The sequence below is a fragment of the Protopterus annectens genome, chromosome 7.part0 (genome assembly GCF_019279795.1).
Source record: "Protopterus annectens isolate FY-2018-M chromosome 7.part0, PAN1.0, whole genome shotgun sequence".
Classification (NCBI taxonomy): Eukaryota; Metazoa; Chordata; order Ceratodontiformes; family Protopteridae; genus Protopterus; species Protopterus annectens.
In genome coordinates this window covers 228,333,544-228,355,902 of record NC_056739.1, presented here as the reverse complement: position 1 = coordinate 228,355,902, position 22,359 = coordinate 228,333,544, and positions in this window count along the sequence as shown.

Sequence of the window (22,359 nt, the reverse complement as noted above, 5' to 3'; positions counted from 1 at the left end):
TGGATTAAGCACTTGGGCTTCAGACCAGTTGTTTTACATTAGAAAGATTTGTGGCCTGCACTGTGGTGGCAGGACAGGTAGCTTACATCCTTCTAAGTTGGGAACTGCTGATTGAGGGCTCAGTGTCTGTTATTCTAAAAGTGTATTAATTCTGGTTTAAGCACTTGGGCTTCAAGCCAGTTATTTTACATTAAGAGGGTTCGTGGTCTGCACTCTTGTGGGAGGAGAGGCTGGACTCTGCCCTTCTGAGCTGGGAATTTCTGGTTAAAGGCTTATAGTGCCTGCATATTTGAACTGCTTCTTACTGAAATTGGTACACCTTGTTTGCTGTATCATAGACTAGATCCAGGCCTGCTGAATCTAGCTTTGTTTGTATAACTTGAGCACTAATCCAGGCATTCTTTAAAGTATTCAATTGTATTTATTACTGCTTGGTAGTAAGTTGATTAAAGTGTAGTATCATTCTAAGTTTTTTGGATTAAGCACTTGGGCTTCAGACCAGTTGTTTTACATTAGGAAGGTTTGTGGCCTGCACTGCAGGTAGCTTACATCCTTCTAAGTTGGGAACTGCTGATTGAGGGCTCAGTGTATGTTATTCTAAAAGTGTATTAGTTCTGGTTTAAGCACTTGGGCTTCAGGCCAGTTATTTTACATTAAGAAGGTTCGTGGTCTGCACTCTTGTGGGAGGAGAGGCTGGACTCTGCCCTTCAGAGCTGGGAATTTCTGGTTAAAGGCTTATAGTGCCTGCATATTTGAACTGTTTCTTACTGAAATTGGTACACCTTGTTTGCTGTAGCATAGACCAGATCCAGGCCTGCTGAATCTAGCTTTGTTTGTATGCTTGTTGTTTGTTTGCTTGTTATTTCCCTGAAATGCTAATTCCACCTAAAATGTGGCTTTTCAGTGCTTCTGTGGATCCCTAGTGATATCTGCATTGTTTACTGTACTTATTTCCTTGTTTCACTTGAATGAAAGTTACTGTTTGTCGTTTTTGCATTTAAGTTACCTGTAGCACATTGCATTTAAGTTACCTGGCACTTGCTCACTAAAGCAATTATATAGGTCAGCGCTAAAAAATTAAAAGCACTACACCCTCACAAACTCTCCTTGAGTACCTTGTTCCCCATTCACCCTTTATTTTCAATTATAAATGAATTCCCAATACTATTCTAGCATGTCCAAAGGTCAGTCGCCAATCTCCTCTCTGGTCCAGCTGGTGAATCTGGGAATCGTGAGGCAATGTTACAACTGCCTCATGTACACAGACAACTCTGTCCTCCTCCCAACAAATTCTAACACATGTGAGAGATGCAACCATATAGACAAACTGGAGGCTAAGCTCTTTCAACTCAGTACTGGCGTAACCAGTCAGAAGGAAAAGGAAACCACACTCACTACAATTCCAGTCTCACATAGACCTACCACGACAGCAAACCAAACACATAAACACACAAAAACATACTCAGAGGCTCTAAATAAAAATCTGCCTAAGCAGCAGAGACCTCCAAAGCAGACACCCAAGCAACCGCTACCCCAAAACAAAACACGTGAAACACATAGCTCACAAAGCCAGTGTGCCAAACAGTCACAGCCCTTAAGGCTAAACAACACACCTGATACATTTGTAATAGGTGAGTCTATCGTCAGGCACACTGATGTCCTGCTCACCAGGCTGAACAAAGAGAAGGTCACTGTGAGCTGCCTGTCGAGCGCTAGGATCCACCACATAACACAAGCACTCAGGTCACTCCAAGGCAAGTACAAATATGACTCAGTCATTGTCCATGCTGGTGTGAATGACCTGAGACATACCTCCCTGGACTACATGAAAAGAGACATAGAGGAGCTCTCTGAGCATGTAGCCCAGGCCGGTATGACCCTGACCTTGAGTAGCATCTTACCTTCACCAAGAATGATGCCACAATATGAAGACAAGATGATCAATTTCAACAACTGGCTTAAGTATTGGTGTCATTCAAAGGGGATCCAATGCCTATCAGCTTGGGATGACATGCTCGACAAGCCACGATGCTTCACTATGGACGGCTTGCACCTATCACCCCTGGACTTTCAGATATTGGCAAAGGCTCTTGCTACCCCCTTAGTGCCTTTTTTAGGCAAGGCTCAAAAGACAAACCCACCTCCATAGGTATCACAAGGGATAAGAAATTAAGAGTAATGCTACTCAATGCCAGAAGTCTAATCCTCAAGATGCATGCACTCAAAGCTCTCCTTAGCATGGAGAACATTGATATCTGTGCAATAAAAGAAACCTGGTTCAAGGCTCCGGAAAGCACCCCAGCACTACCAGGTTATACCTCGTACCATGCTTTTCGGCCCCAAAACTTGGACTGAACCACAAAAGGAGGGGAGTATCAATATTCGTCAAAGATACCCACACCTCCAGGTTGGTGGCGCAGCACGAAGCATCAGAGACTATCCATGTGCAACTAACAGTGGGTAAAACTGCCTTCCAGTTTATAGCCTGCTACAGACCACCCTCCCAAACCCAGGAACTCCACTCGGCCTTCCTGAGAACACTGGAAAATATGAAGGTCTCTTCAAACACCATTATATTGGGCGACTTCAACTACCCAAACATAGACTGGGAGCATTACTCTAGCTCCAACACCCTAGCCCAAAGGTTCCTAGAATTTATAAACTCAAATGCTATGGAACAACTTGTTACCACTCCCACAAGAGGGGAAAACATACTGGACCTGATCCTCACCAACATGAGGACTCTATGCTCCAGACCAGAAGTGTATCCCTCACTGGTAAGATCAGACCATAAACTAATCTCACTGGATATTCACATCCCGACCCCACCCCCTGCCCAGAAAACCACAGTGAAAAACTTCTCTAAAGCAAATTTCACACTCCTCAAAACTGAGGTGGAATCCTTCAAAGCCCCCAGGCCTGTGGAAAATACGGCCCAGACCGTAGAATCCTTTATAAACGCATTCTATGAACACCTTCAGGAATGCATGAATCATGCAATCCCAAATAAAACCAAGATCCAATCCTCCAAAGGCAGACATCCTGTCTAGTGGACCCCAGCCATAAACAAACTATACAATAGAAGGAGGAAGCTACTACATGATAGAGCAAAATCCCAAAAAGGGAAGGCATCTCTGATCAGTATTAGCAAAAAACTACGGGCACTCATAAAATCATCTAAGGCCAGCTTTGAGAGAAAAATTGCACAGGACACTAAGGATAATCACAAGGCTTTCTTTAGTTATGTTAGGAACATGGGTGGGAATTCCCAGATATGCTCAGAATTAGTCCAAAATGACAAAAAATAGACCAAACCTACAGACATTGCCAACATCCTAGCTGACAGGTTCAGCGCAAACCCCCCCCCCCCACCAAAAGGGCAAATATCTATCCCAGCAGAGTGCTGCCCCCCTGACTTCTCAGATGCTCAGGTAAGAGCCACCCTCTCCAAAGCAAAAAACACAGCATCAATGGGACCAGATGGTGTCCCGGGCTGCGTCCCACATGAACTCCAAGAAGAGCTAAACTCAAACATAAAACTACTGTTCAGTCTCAGCCTTACTACAGGATATGTACCCAAAGAGTGGTGTACAGCAATGGTGGTCTCTCTCCACAAAGGTGGTGCCTCAACGGATCATGGAAACTATCGCGCCATAAGCCTGACTATCTTGGTCTGCAAAGCTATGGAAAGGATCATCATGGACCTTATAAATAAAGATATTGGGGACCTACAGACACTGGATCCTACCCAGTTCGACTTTGTTAAGGGCAGATCCTGCTTCTTAAATCTGGATGATTTCTTTGAAACAGTCACCAAGGCAATTGACGAAGGGAAAGGTTGTCCACACAGCCTACCTGGACCTCACAAAAGCCTTCGATACAATACCCCACTCGGGCATTATAGATAAGCTCACCAGCATAAATATAAACCCCTTTGTCACTAGATGGGTTGCAAACTGGCTCAACGACAGAACCCACATGGTTAGAATTGCTGGATCCATATCAGACTCCAAAGCAGTTACAAGTGGTGTCCCACAAGGCTCAGTCCTGGGACCTCTCTTGTTTGGTATATATTTCTCAGAGGTACAGGCCAACACGGAAGGACTGTGGCTGACCAAGTTCGCAGATGACTGCAAACTGGGTGCCATAATCGACTCTCCAGCCGACACAAGCATCCTCCAAAAGGGCCTCTTAGAAACAGACAACTGGTGCCAGGGCCATGGCCTCAAGCTAAACGCCAAAAAGTGTATAGTCATCCCCTTTGGCAAAAACAAAGTGCCCACAAATTACCACATAAGTGGTAATCCATTAAGTACGGAAGAAGTAATTAGGGACCTGGGGACCCAAGTTGATAGCAATCTCTCATTTGACAACCATGTGGCCAAAGTGGTTAGAAAAACATTTTATATAGCCCACTTAATCATGAAGGGATTCACATCTAGATCAGGGGAGGTCATCGTGCTTCTTTACTCATCCCTTATCAGGCCCATAATTGAGTACAATGCCCCTTTTGGGATGTACCTTACCAGACACCTGCAGCAACTGGAAAGACCCCAAAGTACCTCACCAAGAGGATCAAAGGGCTCAAACAGATGCCATATGCTGCCCGGTTAAAGAAACTCCAGCTCTACTCAGTGGCATACCGCCTGCTCATAGGTGATCTGTGCCTGACGTATAAAGCCATGTCCAACCCGGAATTAATGGACATGCTGCACCTCAGAAAATCCAAATCCCATCGAGCTACGCGCTCGAGACTTGAACCTCAGCACTGAAATAAATAGGACATGCTAGAGGGACAGATTCATAACCCAGAGGCTCCCTTCACTCTGGAATAAAATCCCAGTGCAGGTTAGGCAGAGTCCCTCATTGACTCTCTTCAAGAGGAATCTTGATGAGTGGATGGGAGATTGTAGGTTTACCCAGGGTATCACTTCTGTGTAACTGTTAGACAGAGGCACACTAACCTCAAAAAAGGGCATAGCAAAATTAATTTAAAATGGGTGGCGAAAGCCAAACACACTCTGGCTAGGCTTATAAATGCCCTAGGGCAGATAGCTAGTATGAACCTATGAACCTATCCTAAAGGATACATTGTTGTCATAGTCCAACAGGTAAACAAAATTCACAATGACCTACACATCTGTAACATACAAAACTAGCTACAGGGATTTTATAAAATTTGGCTGATGGAAGTATTTGCTAATTAAAGTTGTGATAGTAGTACAAAGTATTATCGGTAATAATGCTAGAAGTACGTGACTGTTAGAACCAGAATGTACTCAGCAACTTCTGCAGCATTAGTGTATTTTGGAAAATGGAATTTTTAAAATTATTGCCACTGAATTTATAAAATAGGAAACAATGCACTTTTCTTCATCAGGACAGTAATTTTAGGATTAATGAATCAGAATTAGTGAAGAGATCCCACAGCTCAGTAAATATTAAATTAAATACAAACTGTATAAATTTTTAGTATATAATATGATAAATATTTTCATGTATTTCCTTAGGAAAGTGTGAAACAAGTGATTTCTTTGTACAAATGTTCACAGTGTATCACACATGATCCCTTCTGAATGTTTTGACCTAATATACATGATTTGCGAGGCACCATTTAATTTTTTTTTTCATTTTTTTCTGCCTCTGTGCTATGGATTACTAGATCAGCCATGCTGCCAGACTTCCAATTCTTAGTGACAAGCATATGTTTCCATCATTCCTCCGCACTGCAGGAAGTTCATATCCACAACAGTTTGGCCTGACAGAGTTTGTAAAGCATTTTGGGTGGACATGGGTTGGAATCTTATATGAAGATAATGATCTCAATGCACAAGCAAGCGAACAGATAAAAGACTTACTAACAGAGTCCAATATATGTCTGGCATTTTATGAGATAATTCCAATAAGCCTCAAAAGGCAGAACATCCTCTCATTAGTGAAGACAGTTGTGATGTCATCTGCTGCTGTCATCATCATTTTTTCATATGCCCCACAAGTAGCATTAATCATGAAAGAGATGCATGCACAAAACATATCACAAAAAGTTTGGATTGCCAGTGCTGGTTGGACAGATGACTCAATATTTTCAAGGCAAGAACTCTGGAAAATATTAAATGGTACAATTGGATTTTCAGAACCTAGCAGAGATGTGCCAGGGTTGAAAGATTTTCTTTACAACATCGATCCTTCCAAATATCCACAGGATATTTATATGAAATCATTTTGGGAAAATGTATTCAGCTGTAAGTGGACAGATAATGAAACAATGATAAATGTTTACTGTGAAGTTAACACTGCACATGTACAGTTTTGTACTGGAAAGGAGAAACTGGAATCACTGGAGCAGAGTATATATCCAGTTGACAATTTCAAGTATCAGTATAACATGTTAAATGCAGTGTTTACAACAGCACATGCACTACATAACTTGCAGTCATGTATTCCAGGGGAAGGACCATTCAGTAACAGGACATGTGCAAATAAGAAACAGTTTCAGCCATGGCAGGTGAGATACAATTATTTTAGAAAGGGCAATGGTAATAAGCTCTACAACAGTTAGAAATTATCAGTATCTTTGAGTTTCAGCACTAATTCTAAGGAGCTGGCATTAAGACTGTCTGTTTTTTGTAATAACTGGTGGGGAACTTTAATCCTTATACAGGTTTGCAGCATTTACTTGAATATGAAACAAATCAAACTAGAATGATGTTTTAACACCATCTGCATAATTCAAGCATGTAATTACATTTTTGACAAATGGGAAAAAATGCCTGCTAATGTCACCACTATACCTAGTGACATTAGAAGATCTGACCAGAGTCAGTCCTAGCTAGCACCAGACAGTAGAAGACTGGTTCCCCCATCCGTCAATTCCACACACTTACTGCCCTACCTGCCTAACGCCCGCTTACTCACACATACACACCCCCACCCCATGTCGGCATCCTCGGCGCATGTGTTGTCATCCGTCGGTGGGGTCTTCTGCATATTCGATGATGTTCTGCCACTCGCGAAAGCGTCGTCTCTTTCGATTTCGATCTTCTGTCAGGTAGAACCAGAAGACTATATTCCACTTTAATGGCATTCTATGAGTTGCTTTCTACCTCCTGGCCTACATGAAGGTGTATAAATTCTTCACATTTTTCGCAGTGAATGAGTTTCTAGTTATTCTTCAGAATCTAACAGGTTCAGTGTTACTGTTGTCATGATTTGAATCATGGCTCAAAGAGAAAAATAAATGCTGCTGTGTATTGTCCTCCAGGAATGCCATTAGCTTTGAATCACATCTGACTTTCCTGGGTCAGTTTGACTCCTATTATATCAGTGAGGTAGAAACAGTCATATGAAGGCAGTGAGAATAAAAAGAATGGTTTGATGATGCAACATTTAACACTTCTCACCAAAATATCTATTTGTGTATACAGTTTTGTGTTGTAGGTATCATTTGGCTGCTTTTATCACATGATTCATTAAATGATTAATGTATATATAAAATGGGCATTTATATTATGTGATCGAACAGTGAAATGTTCAAACACGTAATAATCGACCTCTAAATATCAAAACGACGTAATGTTGAATGGCAAAAAAAACCAAAAAACATTAAAACGCTCTAAGCAGGGGGCAAGCCCCCTTGCACCCCTCCGCTACCTAAATATACCAACTCCAAGATCGCACTACAGTGCAGACAATGGAAAACTTCCATGTCTACACTGTACAGAGATCTCCATTGAACCATTCGACATTCTGACAGTTTGATATTTAGGGGTCAATTATTACGTATTTGAACGTTTCACTGTTCGATCATGTAATATAGACCCTAAAATGGAGTGTCTGTTAGTATTCTGTTAATTTTGAAGACATCTTGATTTCTAAGATGAAAATGCAAAAACAAGATTCCAGTAAAGTGAGTTTTTTTCAACTACACCATTTGTTTTTTTGAATTATGGACATTAATCAGTGTGATAAAATCACCTAGAGCCAGTTTTTACACCATTATGTGGCTATGCCTGACAAAGCATGCAATCTGTAATCTGTGTACTCCTGTCTACAGGATACTGCTCATAACAGTTGATGTCTAAAGTGGTTGTTGTATACAATATTTCCTTCTATAGATACCATCTTGAGTCTGTACCACTGCCCAAGACACCATAAAACTTTTGGGGCAAGTTATGAGGTTGAAGCACTCAGCATGTTTTTGAGAGGTGGGAACAACCATATAGTGATACAATGGCTAAAGGTCAGGACTGAACCTTGTACATGTGAGGTAAGACCATAACCATTATGCCAACTGAGACTAGGTAACCTTGGTATAAATTAATTAAGCAATAACTGATGACATGGTGTGGTATATTGAAGATTTACCCACAGTTGGTGTGGTTTAATAATGAGGGCAAAGCCCGAGTGATTAAATAAAGCCAACCGTGGGTAAATTTCAATATACCACAACCACAGAGTCAGTTATTGCTATTATACAATGACATTATTTAAGAAAAAATATACTTACTTTTCTTAAATAATGTCTTTGTACAACGGCGCATTACTGTTCTTCCTCTGGTTGTGGTACACTGCTTCCTTGTTTTGATGTACCGAGCATACATATGGGACTTGCATCCCATGCATACCCAGTATCAATGCTTTGAAACGGAAGCAACGGAGAAAAGAAAGTCTCCATTGCTCCATTTTTTTTTTTCTTTTTCTTTTTTTTTTTATCTGTTAAAAAAATGTTTTGAGCACTTTATACCAATGGATAAAAGTTTGGGTGACCAGACATTTTTTCTTTGGTATATTGTGGGATTTACAACGGGCACGCTTGCCAATCAGCATGCATGTTTTGGAATCTTAATGGGGGGCCATTGTATAATATGGCTTTTATCATACCTATTGAAAGGCCAAATGGATGCTGCAAATAAATATGGCTTTTCAGCTGCTTTTGTACAATAAATGAGAATGGTAGATTTGTACCAGTAAGAAGGAAGCTTAGGAGAAGGAAGGGGATGTTATCCATGATTGTTTACCTTGTATACCCCACCAGGTGCTAACAAACAAACTATAGCTAGAATGTTAAAAGACTGGATTATACAGTGGCAGGAGATGGTTTTCAGGACAGGAGACTGGAATACATTTTTGCACTGGTGTTAAGCACACTGGCCTACATCTCATGTGGTAGCTGAGCTAGGGTGATTAATTAATAAATATGTTGCACTAATGGGGATGACAGATATGCAAGAGACTGTGGCATCCCAGACATACTTTTACTTATTTCCCACACTGGGAAAAGACATGTTCAAGATGCGACAAAGTTATTGTTCGAAAGGAACATAAGTCTGTCATTGAGAATTTGCATACATGTATTATTTCTTCATCACCACTCTCCAGTGCTCAAAAGAGAGTATGTCAAAAAGAAGGTTTGAAAGAAATTAGAGACAACCTGTATTTTTCAATAAGAATAAATTAAAATAGTAAGTGTAAGTTGTTTTTGAACAACAGCAATGAGCTTTTCACATACTATGGAAGCAGACCTCTCAAATGTCCCTAGTTTGGGAGAACATTACTATCTTCAGGCTTAATTTACCCCTACATATACTGTACCTTCTTTTGGAGGCATGCCCCTATTTTCTGGCTTTATTTATGTCTTCACACAGTTTTCTGATTATCTCCTCATCATAATTGATTTTTGAACCTGTCAAGTACCCAATAAACATACTACGTGACCAGCATCTACTAGCACCAATAGTTTACAGAAAGAGGACATACATCTTACATTCTCCATCTTCAAAAGCAAAGATAAATGACCTTTTGTGGTCAAGTTTTGCAAAACAGTTCATTAAAGTATACAGATTTTACATGGTCTCTGATAATTTACTTACAGTTTCTCATTATTGTTGTTATACTGGTTTAAATGACAGCACTAGGACTGTACTTCAACCACACAAACAGGACTGTTTCACATTTATGACAATGCAAGCTTTGCAAACCATTACTGTTCCAAACCAAAAAAAAAAAAAAAAACACAAACAAACAAAAAGACCGATGAACAAAACTCAGTGACAACTCCAACAACAAATTATATACAACCAACAAAAGGGGGGGCGGTGGGATGGTACTGCCAGTAAGGCAGTGTGATCTATGAACATCTACTGTTACAGGTAAGTAGAACCTAAGCAAATATACTATGTTCTACAAACACGCTGCCTTACTGACTTATGGGAAGATTCTCAAAGCTTACCCAACATGGGAGGAGGAAGGATAAGGGTCCTGGAGCCCCTAGAGAATGGTCCTTATGAAGCTTGCTCTGGATCTAGAAATGAAAGATCCTGCTATTTCCTTTTACTTTTAATGTGAAGTACTTCATAAAGGTATGGACAGAGGACAACGTTGCTTGTCTCTGTGGTTTAGAATATTTCAAGAGTCCACTCCTTACCAATATGTCACTGAAGAGGAAAAGGTCTTGGTGGACTGTGCCTTTACCTTGCTTGGATTTCCCTTGCCATGGTAGGTATAACAAAAAACAATACCAGAGGACAACCAACATGCAGTGGTTTACTTGGAGATAGGTTAACATGTCTTTCCTCAGAAATTGAAATAAAAAGCCTTTTGCCCTTCCTAAAAGGCTTTGTTCTGTCAAGGTAGCACCTGACCTCCTGATGCACACCAAATGTATGAGGTACTCCCTCTCCTTTATCCTTAGGTTCTGGAAAGAGCACCTGGAAATTTATGGATTGATTGAAAGTGAATTCCAAGACCTCTTTGGGCATGGAAGAGAGATTAGTGCATAACATAACCCTATCCCTGTGGAAAATCATGTAAGGTTGACTCACCATTAAAGCTTGCAGCTCGATATGCAGATGTTAAAGCAATAAGAAAAACAGTTTTCTACAATAAGAACTTGAGATGAGCAAGACTTACCAATTTAAAAGGTAATTTTTTCTAGAAGACAGCTGAGATCCCAAGAAAAAGGAATTTGATTGCAGGGGGGAGGGTTCACATATGCAATATTCTTTTCATAAATTATATTAGCAAAAGAGAAGTCAAAAGAGGAGGCTCCATAGGCAGATTAGCACAGACGGCTACAAAATGCACCTTAATGGAAGCAAGCAATAAACCATCCTAAAGTAGCTCATGCAAATATTTCATGACCAGAGGGAAATTAATGTCAATGGAAACTCTGTTTCCATTTAGGCACCACTTAGGAAACCTCATCCATTTGTAAGTATAACATTTTCTACTAGCAGGTTGTCTGGCCTCCATTAACACCTGCTACATATCTTTGAGTCAAGATTTAATCATGCAGGCTGTCAACTGAAGTTTCTACAAGTCGGGGTGCACCAGTCACCCCTGAAACTGTATAAGCAGGTCCAGAGTGTGAGGAAGTCTGTGGGATTGCTTTTGGCCAATATCATTAAAAGGGAGAACCACGACTGCCTAGGCCAATACGGAGTAATCACAATGATGTTTATATTTTTTTCTCTGAACCTTCAGAAGCTCCTTGTGAATTATTGGAAAGGGGGAGGTAGAAATGATACAGGAACATTCCCATCCAAGGGAAAGAGAATATGTCTGTCCTCCAAACATGGCTATAAGGATGTTTGGAACAGAATTCCTGTAGTGGCCTTTTTTGAAAGGAGGTGAACAGATCTATACAAGATGTTCTACACACCTGGACTAGATTCTGGAACACCACGGCCTTGAGCTTCCACTGGTGAGGATTTGCCCAAGATCTGCTTAGTCTATTTGTCATAATATTCTGCTCTGATGGGATGTATGATGACTGAAGAGTCCATAGGTAATGAAGTAAATTTAAGGCATGAATCAGCACCAAAATCTCTTTACTATTGATGTGACTCCATGCATCTTTGGGTCCCCAAGTGGTTTGCTCTTGTATTCCAGCAACACAGTTGCCCAAATAAAGTCAGATGAATCCATCTAGACAGATTGCACTGACATCAGAGTGCAGAATGGAAGACCTGGATTGATACTCAACTGTTCACTCCACCACTGCACCTCTTGCCTGATGAAGGTCTACACCAGTAACTAGGACGTCAGGAGATAAAGGTGCTGGGTTGAGCAATATCATTTATTCCACTGAATTTTCCTCATGCGTATATAGGTCAGTGGTAACATGAGACTCATGAATGCAATCATTCTAAGAATTTTGTATGAGTCATTTTACCAAGGCAACATTCCTCCTGGAGAATACCAGAAACACCATCTGGTAAGGCAGGATCTTATTTTCAAGCAGAAAAGTCACTCTCTTGCTGGAATAGATTAAACACCCCAGGAAGAAAAGTCCTTGTGAGGGTGTTAGACATGACTTTAGTAGGTTCAACTTGAACCCCAGATGGGAGATTAAGGCAGAGACCTTTTCTAAAGATTCCAAACACCTGGACGCAGACTCTGTACAGATCAGAAAATCATCCACGTGCTGAAAAATGTGAGTGCATAGAGGCCAACAGTAGGCCACTACCAGAGCAAGGCATTTAGTAAAAACTCAAGGTGAAATGGATAGTCCCAAAGGCAATACAGAAAACTGATTGTGTGAACCAAACACAACAAATCTCAGATATTTTCTGAAGCAATGAGCAATGGGAATATAATGGTATGCATCCTTCAAGTCTGTGGTCACCATGAATCAGTGGTTTGGTAACAGAGGAAGCACTATCTGCAAGGCAAGCATCTTGAACACGGTGACCTTAACAAACATATTTAGAAAGGAAAGGTCCAAAACTGGTCTTCACAAATTATCTTTTTTTGGGAACTAGAAAAACTCTGGAGTAGAAGCCTCTCATTATTTCTGAAGGAAGGACTGGTTCTATGACACCCTGAGTCCAGGGATAACAATGTATGGTCTGCTGGATGAGGAAGAATCCCCTAAATGGGGCAAATCTTCTTTCCATTGCCATCTGTAACCATTGTCAGCAATGCTGAGAACCCATTTGTTGGAAACCACTGATGGACAGGCTGCATTGTTAAGAGCTAACTGTAGAGACACAGCACCAAGAGGAGGACCTAAATATGACAGGTGCTCTTTCTCTGCGTAGTCATAAGTTGGAAGGGGGGGTTATCCCTTATGGGAAAGGCTCGTCTCTTATTATGCTTTGTGAAGCTCTCATTTTACTATTTCCTTTTACTGCTTGTTATTTGTTTGACTATGATTTCTGTTTGATAGGTTGTAAAAACTGATCTTACTTAAAGGAAAAGAAATTGAGAATATGTAAGATTTTCAACATTCCTTGCATTAATTTACCTTAGTCAACCCATGGTTTAAGAATCCATTTTACTGCTGTACCAAACACACAGATTCAAGAGGAGGATTCATAATCTCATTTTCTAACACCTCAGAAAATGCTGGCTGTGCAATTAATCACATCTCTTTATCACCACTAACAGTGCTGCATTTCTATAACTAGTATCAGCCTCATCCAAGGCTCTTTTTAAAGCATATGTTGATACCTGAGAAACATTGGAAATAATATACTTGACATAACTTTTGTTCTGCAGGTAACAATTTTGCAAACTCTTCTAAACAATATATGCATCATAACACAAACTTACATGTAAAACACTGGTAGTTAAACACTTTAAATCTAGCTTGCCAGATTTTGCCAGCTTCCTTCTCTAGGTTTCTAGCTATTTGAGTTAATCTTAAGGGATTGGATTTGAAGAAGATATGGTCTTCTTATTCACCAAGGGCACTTGAGGACATAGGAGGAAGGTCTGTTGACAAAGGGGCTTAGAGCTCAGACAACCCCTAAATTTCTTAAACACTTTTTAGGCAGAGCATCAATAAGCAGAGGAAAATTACAAGCTTCCTTGTAAATGTCCTCCAATTCTGGAATCAATGGAGGAAAGGTCTTTATGTTTGGAGCCTTATCATCCAAAAGATTATAAGTCCTACTAATCTTCAGGGCAGCCAATGGTTGCTCCAGATTAAATAAATCCCTAAATATGGCCAGCATTTGGGAAAATATCTGCTTTTGTTACTGTACCTCATCAGAGGAATCTGAGTCAGAGAGGTAAGAACTTTCAGGTTCAGTATCCCATTCAAAATCAGGATCCTTAAATTACTGTTCATTGGTGGAAGCACTGGCATTACTCATATCCCAGGTATTTGCCCTGAAATCAACTGCATGAATAATAGATCTAGCCATGGCCACCATATAAGGTGGTAAACCAGTTAGAAACTGCTGACCTAGCAAATGGTGAGTGTTCTGTCTCTTCTTAGCATGTAGCACTCTAGTAGGAGAATCCTTGAGGGGAGATGTATCAGCACTGTCAATGAATTCTGTACCCCTGACTTCCTCTGCATCTAAAGAGTTTGGCTCTCCCACACCTGAATCGGGTAATGGTAAAGCCCTGGAAGATGTGTCTGACCCTTGTGTCATGCGTAGTTTTGGTACTGTCACGAAATCAGGGGAAACAGAGGTAACAAAAGGTGAGTAGTCCCCGACAGCCTGTCCTAAGCAAATGTTACTGTGGAGTCACAAAACATAGACAAAGGCATATTTTTGGATTTATTTTTTCAGTTTTTAGATGCAAATAGGAAAGATGGTATTGAAAGTGGTGGTGGTAGAATGAGGGATGTATCTAAATCCATGAAGTCAGGGATGCAAAAATCTAGCAGATGAATACCAAGTACTGGATTCATGGTCAATCCAGCACAACTTGGACAAATTCCACAATGCTCCCTATAAATAGTAAAAATGAAGAGTATTTTACATTGATTATGTAGAGAAAAGACAGTAAATTTAGTAATATAGCACTAAGCACAATATTTATATAATACAAAGAGATCCAAATTAAATTAATAAAGTATTTTTTGTCCCTCACGTGACTAAATCAGCCTAAAATATATATAGATAAGGAATGAAGTATATACTTAATAAAAGTTCCTGTTGGAAATATTTCACAAATAAATGGAGCAAAATTTGCAATTTAAATAAAGTATTAATTTAAAATGTTGAAAATCTGTTCAATCGCATCAATCATAAATCCAAAGTTTAGACAAGGAATTAAAGCTAAACTTAAGAACAATTCCTGTCAGCAATATTTCACAAACAAAATGATACCCAAATAGTGATTCAATTGAAAAAAAAATCCTTTAAATGCTATAAATGTACTCAATGACCTCAAAAAACCATAGTCCAAAAGAAATAAAACTGCCAAAACAGTATGTTTTTCTGTGAAAACAATCTTTAAATTACTGGAAATAATGCAATGAATTACTTGCTAGTCTAGCAGCATGAGGCAAAGATAACGGGGTTAATTCAATAGTGCTTACAAGAAGCTAATCTCCATGTAAGTATAGTGGCATGGCTCGAAAACAGAGTTCGGAGGCTGTGCAATCCAGGAACAGTACCGGGGGCATGCACGAGCCTCCCAGCACTGTTAACTATGAAGGCAATCACAGAATGTAAATCACCTCATTTGCTGGTGAAAAACATGCAAATGAGGTGATTTACCAATCCAGGAAGCAGACAAGCATCCGTGTAGGAGCTGTGTCTAAATTACAAATGTATGTGAGAACTGTCCATGTACGAGACTGCAAAATAAAAAACGAGGCTATGACAACTCAGTGTAAAGCATTCATTAGTTGCATCAGGTATGCCAATGGCCAAAACTATGTAAGACTGATGCAAACTATTAAAAATTAAAAGTTAATTTTACGTGCACATACACTATGTTCAAGTGGAGCATAGCGGGTGCCCAAGCATGGGATCTGACAAAATATAAATTTAAAATATTAAAAGGGGATTATTTAAGCTAAAAGTAAATTCCCCATTATACTAGCCAGCATGCAGGCTCATGCAACGGCAGATAACAGTGGTTGCTAAAGACATAGGCTCTCATGTAGTGCTGTAACTAGGGTATAGGTAATTAGGTGTATGCAAATTAGCTCAGTTTACTGAATAGCAAAATGGGCCACCGTGTCTGCAGGAATCTAACTGTGTAGGGGTTATATTGCAGTAGTGTAGGCAGAAGAGGCAGCTGGCATGAAAAGGGGGTATGGCATGCTTGTTGTAAGTACATTGGAGCTTAAAAATATCCTCAAGGATGGAAAGGAGTACACACCAGCAGAAGTCTGAAGTTTTTAATATAATTCTACGAGTAAAACACAATACATGAACGCTCTTAAACAGCCATGCGTTTTCGTCCACACTGAAAGTAGGACTTCATCAGATAACTTAATTATTTCTAATTAACAATTATATACTGCAATCAAATTCAAATTAACCAATGCCAAAGTTTGCATCCTGGTTAAACTAATGAAACTTATGTGGCTCATAAATATTAAAAACACCCTTCTACTTACGTAAAAAATGTATATAACCTACTCTAAAATTCATTTAAACTTGTTAAAACTCAGATAAAAATCATCAGATATTGAATAAATATTCATTATGATTCTCATTCATTCATAACATAAAAATTAAATAAGTATTTAAAATAAATATATGTTTCTTTCTCTTCATTATATGCTCATTTTTCTTTTACCATTCACAGCATCAGAAAATATAGCATATAAATATAATAATACATTGGAGCTTCCCCGGACGCTGAAAAGAGGATCTGTGAATGTAATGTAATGCAAGGGGTCTGTGTAACACACCCCCTGCATTGTGAAAGTGCCATAAGGCACTTTACATTAAAATAATGTCCTTGGACACACACCTCTGAACCTCTTAGAGCAGGACATATGGACAAAGGCAGTACTAAAACTGAGGTAGAGGCCAGAAATAGGAACAGTTTTTAAAAATTGCTATTAACAGGTTTTGCATTACCATGGATTTCCATGAAGAGTATATGGCCTGCAACTGACATCCTAATATTTGATATATATATATATATATATATATATATATATATATATATATATATATATATTTAAAATGGTTGTATTTTTCCCCACTCTATTTGAAGTTTAAGGGTAGCTGAGTGGGTTTGCTCAGCAGTGCTTAAACATCATGAAAGAGCTATATAGAACTGTATAGGTGAAATTGTCACTGGTGAGTTAGCTTAGTGGTTAGAGTTCCATCTTTTCATGCAGTAGGTGCATGGTTCGAATACCAAAACAGGACAGCTTTTATGTGGGAAAGCATTGTTAAATATATATATATATATATATTTTATTTAATGATGTAGTAATTTATATTTGTTAACCAGGGTAGTGTAGCCGGTCCAAATTTCCAGTGTTAGTGGATACATGATGTAAACTCACCCATGTAAACACAAGTGTCCCAGACAGTACAGTCACACCCCAAGTTAATTTAATCAAATCACATAGGGGACACCATGTAATGTAAAATGTATACACTTAATAATATGTCAGTAATGAATAATTAATGTCCAATTGGTGCATTTTTTTAAAATGAAAATCGAGCAATGCTTAGCAGTACTTAGCTCTGCTTAGCCGCTTTGAGCATTCCTTCGAAGTTTAATTCTAAACAGCATTCAGCCCAGCTAAGTGGATTTGTGCACCGCTAAGCACTGCTCTTCATTTGTGAAACCAGCTAAGCATAGCTAAGAAAGGGTGTGTGGCTGAGGCTGCTTAGCTATGCTTAGCTGGTTTCAGAGATGCTAAGCTTGTTCATGTCCAGAGGAGGGACCTTTCTACTCAGCAATGTTCACACTAGCTGCAACTGTTTTAAAGGCTTAAAACTGGAGCAAATGAGGAAAAAATAAAATAAAAGGAAATAGAAGACAAAAGGCAATCAACTATAAATGACAAATAAGGCCTCTGCACTCACAGTGGCCCATTCAAACCCCTCAATAATGTAGCTGGCAGGTGGAATGTATCATAGTCAGCCAATCACACAGGTAGCATCTGCAGCACACCAGTATAAAGTATGCAAACACCCTTCAATCTGATTTTCCCACATACTCATCACCATAGGAGTACACACTTGGGAATTTTAACTGACAAAATGATAGAGGCTGCTGCTGCTTTGATACATCTCTATGTGCTACAGACTGAGGGTGGTGATGAGGATGATGCTGACAACCATCCAAGACTGAAGAGGAGAACAGTGTTCAGACCCAGGGTAACCTTTCAGGGGCTACATGAGCTGGAGATAGTAGAGCCCTACAGGGTGGACAGGGACATTCTTTGGCAATTCACCAAACTGTGCTGCCCTCACCTCAGACCCAGAGCCAACAGAGGGGAACCCATCCCAGTGGAAACAAAGGTATGTGTAACCTTAAGAATACTAGCTACAGATACTTTCCAAATATGTACTGAGGACATCATGGGGTCTCACAGGCATCCACATCTAGGGTATTCCAACAGTTCCTGGATGTCATGCTAAGACATGCCAGTGACCATATGTATTTCCCCTGTTCCCCTGAGGAGAGGACCAGTAATATGTGTCTCTTCCACCAGGTAACAAACTACCCAGAGGTACTGGGTGACATAGACTGCAACCATGTCCACATCAAAGCACTACCTGGTGAAGGGGGTAGTTTCTACATCATCTGCAAGGTCTATCACTCCAACTGCCGGGTCATGTGCAATGCCCAGGGCATTATTATCAATGTATGTGCTGGTGGACCTGGCAGTTATCACGACTCCCACATCTAGCATGCCTCACAGCTGTACCAGGCATTTGCCAGGTGGGGACATCCTGTACGGCCATCTCATGGGGGATGCTGGCTATGCACTGGAACTGTGGATGATGATATCCATCAGAAATGCGCACACATACTTACACACACCCATACACACACACACACACACACACACACACACACACACACACACACACACACACACACACGCACACACGCACACACACACACACGCACACACACACACACACACACTGAAGAACACCATAATGAGGCACATGCACAAACTAGAAACATCATAGACTGTGTGTTTGGGCTGCTCAAGTCATGGTTCTGCTGCCTTGACATATCTGGTGGAGCCATGGAGTACTCTCCAGCCACATGTGCACACATGTTCATAGTATCTGCCATGCTACACAATATGATCCTGTGGAAACAGCTGTGGCAGGAACATCACAGGGAGGGACACAAAGCCCCCAACCATTGCCAAGGTCCCCACAGGCACAGGAGGACTCGGAGGAGGAACTCCCTGAGCCTCTCCCTGTAGGCAGATGTAGACATGCCCAGTATGCCCTGGCCTTGGCAAAGAGGCAATGCATAGCACATACACTGACACTCTAGGGACCCAGGCACTGATACCTCTCTCTGACTCACACACAGTAAAAAGGATGCCACACATATCACACTACCTTTACCTTACCATGTATTGGTTGTGTACTGTATGCATCTGACAGAGTCAGCCCTCAAGCACTGTCCTCACTAATGCCACAGGCACAAGGTAAGTCTCTCTTCTTAACAACAAATTTGTGGTAGCATATTTATGGTATCACTGCATGTATGCAAGGGAATGGGGTGGCCTACCAGGATAGCAGCAGACAACTGACAGCTATGTGGGACAACATTGCCACAGTAGTCAAGAAGTCCTTCTACGTGGCATGCCCCATCATAAAAGGGTTCTCATGCAGGAAAAAAGAGGTCATTGTTCCCCTCTACTCGACACTCATTAGACCCATTATAGAGTACAACACCCCTTTTGAAATGTACCTCACAAGACATCTACAGCAGCTGGAAAGGCCACAGAAGTAGCTTGCAAAGAGGATTACTGGCCTCAAACAAATGCCCTACACTGGCCACCTCAAAAAACTCCAGCTTTACTCCATAGCATATCGCCTACTATGAGGTGATCTCTGTCTAACATGTAAAGCTATGTCAAACCCAGAGCTGTTGGACATGTTACACCTAAAGAAATCCCAATCCCTCTGAGCTACATGCTCTAGGGACCTAAATCTTGTCACCACAAAAAACAGGACATGCTGGAGGGATAGATTCCTGTCCCAGAGGTTTCCCATACTCTGGAACAGGCTACCCATCTATGTCAAGCAAAGTTCTTCATTAGCACTCTTCATGAAAAATCTTGATGAGTGGATGGGAAATAGGAAATACACCCTGGGGATCACTTATGTGTCTCTGCACAACAGTGGCATAGGAAAATAACTTTCTTGGGTGGTGTAAGCCAGGGAACCTTGTTGGCTAGGCTTAAGTAGGCCCTTGGGCCGATAGTCTAGTACCTACCTATGAACCTATGAACAGGAAATGTTTGCAAATACTGGCTTCCCCAGAATACGCAGTAGTCCCCTAGGTGACAAAACCCATTGCAGTATATGTTGGGGACTAACAAACTGCTGGGACATAGGTCACATGCAAGGATGTTAATGTTGGAGTCCCATACACACCTCTCAGCCTCTCCCAACAAGTCAGCTGTACAAAGCCAGAAATAAATGTGTGGCAAAGGCCCACAAATAAGGACAATGAAGAAATAGTCCACTTACAAACTTGCACAGTGATAGCACAACAGGTCTTGCAGTTGCCTTAAGTCTCCGAAGGGTAAGAAGTCTGAAATCAAATGTCTGCCTTAACTGTCTAACTTTCGGTCACTAGTGATATGCCAGCATTCTCCAAGACAAGCACAATACTATGCTAAATGGAACCAAAATGTAAAGCAAGCATCTGGACAGTCTGTGGAAATGTGTACAGTTGAGAGGTATGACCCCCTCCCCCCAACACAACCGTCTTCCCATAGAAATGCAGGAACAATTATGTTTGTAGGGTAATAGCAGTAGAGCACACATTCCCATGGCTGTCCCAATCAACTTGCTAACTTTTAGCATGTTCACAATATGCAGGGGTCAATGAGCTATGTATATGCATGGTTGACACTGTCAGGAAGTAAGCAGCACTTACTATTGGCTGTTGTGGCTTAGTGATCTAAGTACAGTACTGTTTTTAACAGGGTCCATGTTTCAAGACTGTCCATGCAAACTATGTTGCATGTCAGCTACATCTATGGTAGGAGTAGGACACACTATCCAGAAGTCAATATCTGTTACTGCAGGAAAGCTGGACAATTCAGGGACAGAGGGTGACACATCTGGACAGTGCATAGCTTGGAGTAACCTACACAGTGACTAGTAGTACAGCAGGTGTTTGAAAGTCAGTGTACTGCCAGGTTATACATGGCTGCCTCCTTACTGTGTCAGTACTGACAATAAGTCACTAGGTACCATACATAGCCCTGGAATGACAGGGTGTCACAGAAGGGCTACAAGTATGATTCATATATCTGGTCTGCTTGTCATGACATTGCATTTGCCTGCCAACATACTTTCAAAACAAAAAAGGCTGATGTAAAAACATCAGTGATAGACAGTGGAGAAGCAGACATCATACCCATAAGAAAAAGCAAGCTAATACCAAACCGTTCTCCAAACCTTCTACGTTTGGCAGAGCAATATTAACACCCTGTCCCGATGTGTGGGACTGTGTCTGACTGTTATATATGGGTGGGCCTGTCCAAATGTCAGTTTTTGATGGTTTGACAGCTATGGCTGACATGTAGCTTTATAACAACATTGCAACACAAACAGTCTGAGGACCACAGCAGTTGTAGGGGTGCAATGATGGACAACCTACTAAACAGGTTCTGTTCTTCTGACTTCTGCATCTCATAAACTGACCATGACCTTCTAAGGGAAGGTATCGGTAGCTACACGCCACCACCCCCCTCAGAGGATGCAGACAAATATGCTGAACAGTATGCCAGTGCAGTATACAGGTACATGTACGACTGCATGGACTCAGACATACACAACAGAACTAAAACCTGCTTCTCAAGGAAACACAAACCTATCTGATGGACATCCTCTATCAACAAGCTTTACAACAAAAGGAACCAACTGTTGTCCAAGGGTAAAAAGGCACAAATTCTCAAATGGAAAAACTCCCTCATTCACCTCAACAGGCAAAGTAGATCACTAGTGAAATCCTCCATAAGCCAATTATAAATCAAAACTAGCCTCTGAAACAAAGGCTAACCACAAAGCCTTTATCAGTTACATCAGAAACCTCCATGGCTAACACCAGGTTTGTTCTTAATGACTTCTTAATGGTGCCATTTACACTGATCCTGTCGAGTTAGCCAACCTGCTAGCAAATAGGTTCAGCACAAACATCACTCCCCTGTCCCCACCCAAAGGCACATTCCACATCCCCGGTATTTGCCTGCACCTCACGTCTCCATATATCAAGTGATAAAGTCCCTATCCAAGCCAAGCAACACAACTGCCATGGATCCTGATTGTATCCCAGGCTGTATTCTGCAATATCTCTTTCAAAAAGTAGCCTCGTCATTGAGAATTCTACTCAACCATAGCCAAAGTACAGGCCTCATTCCAGCAGAGTGGAGAACTGCCATTGTTATCCCTTTGCACAAAGGTGGTGCCACTACTGTCACCATAA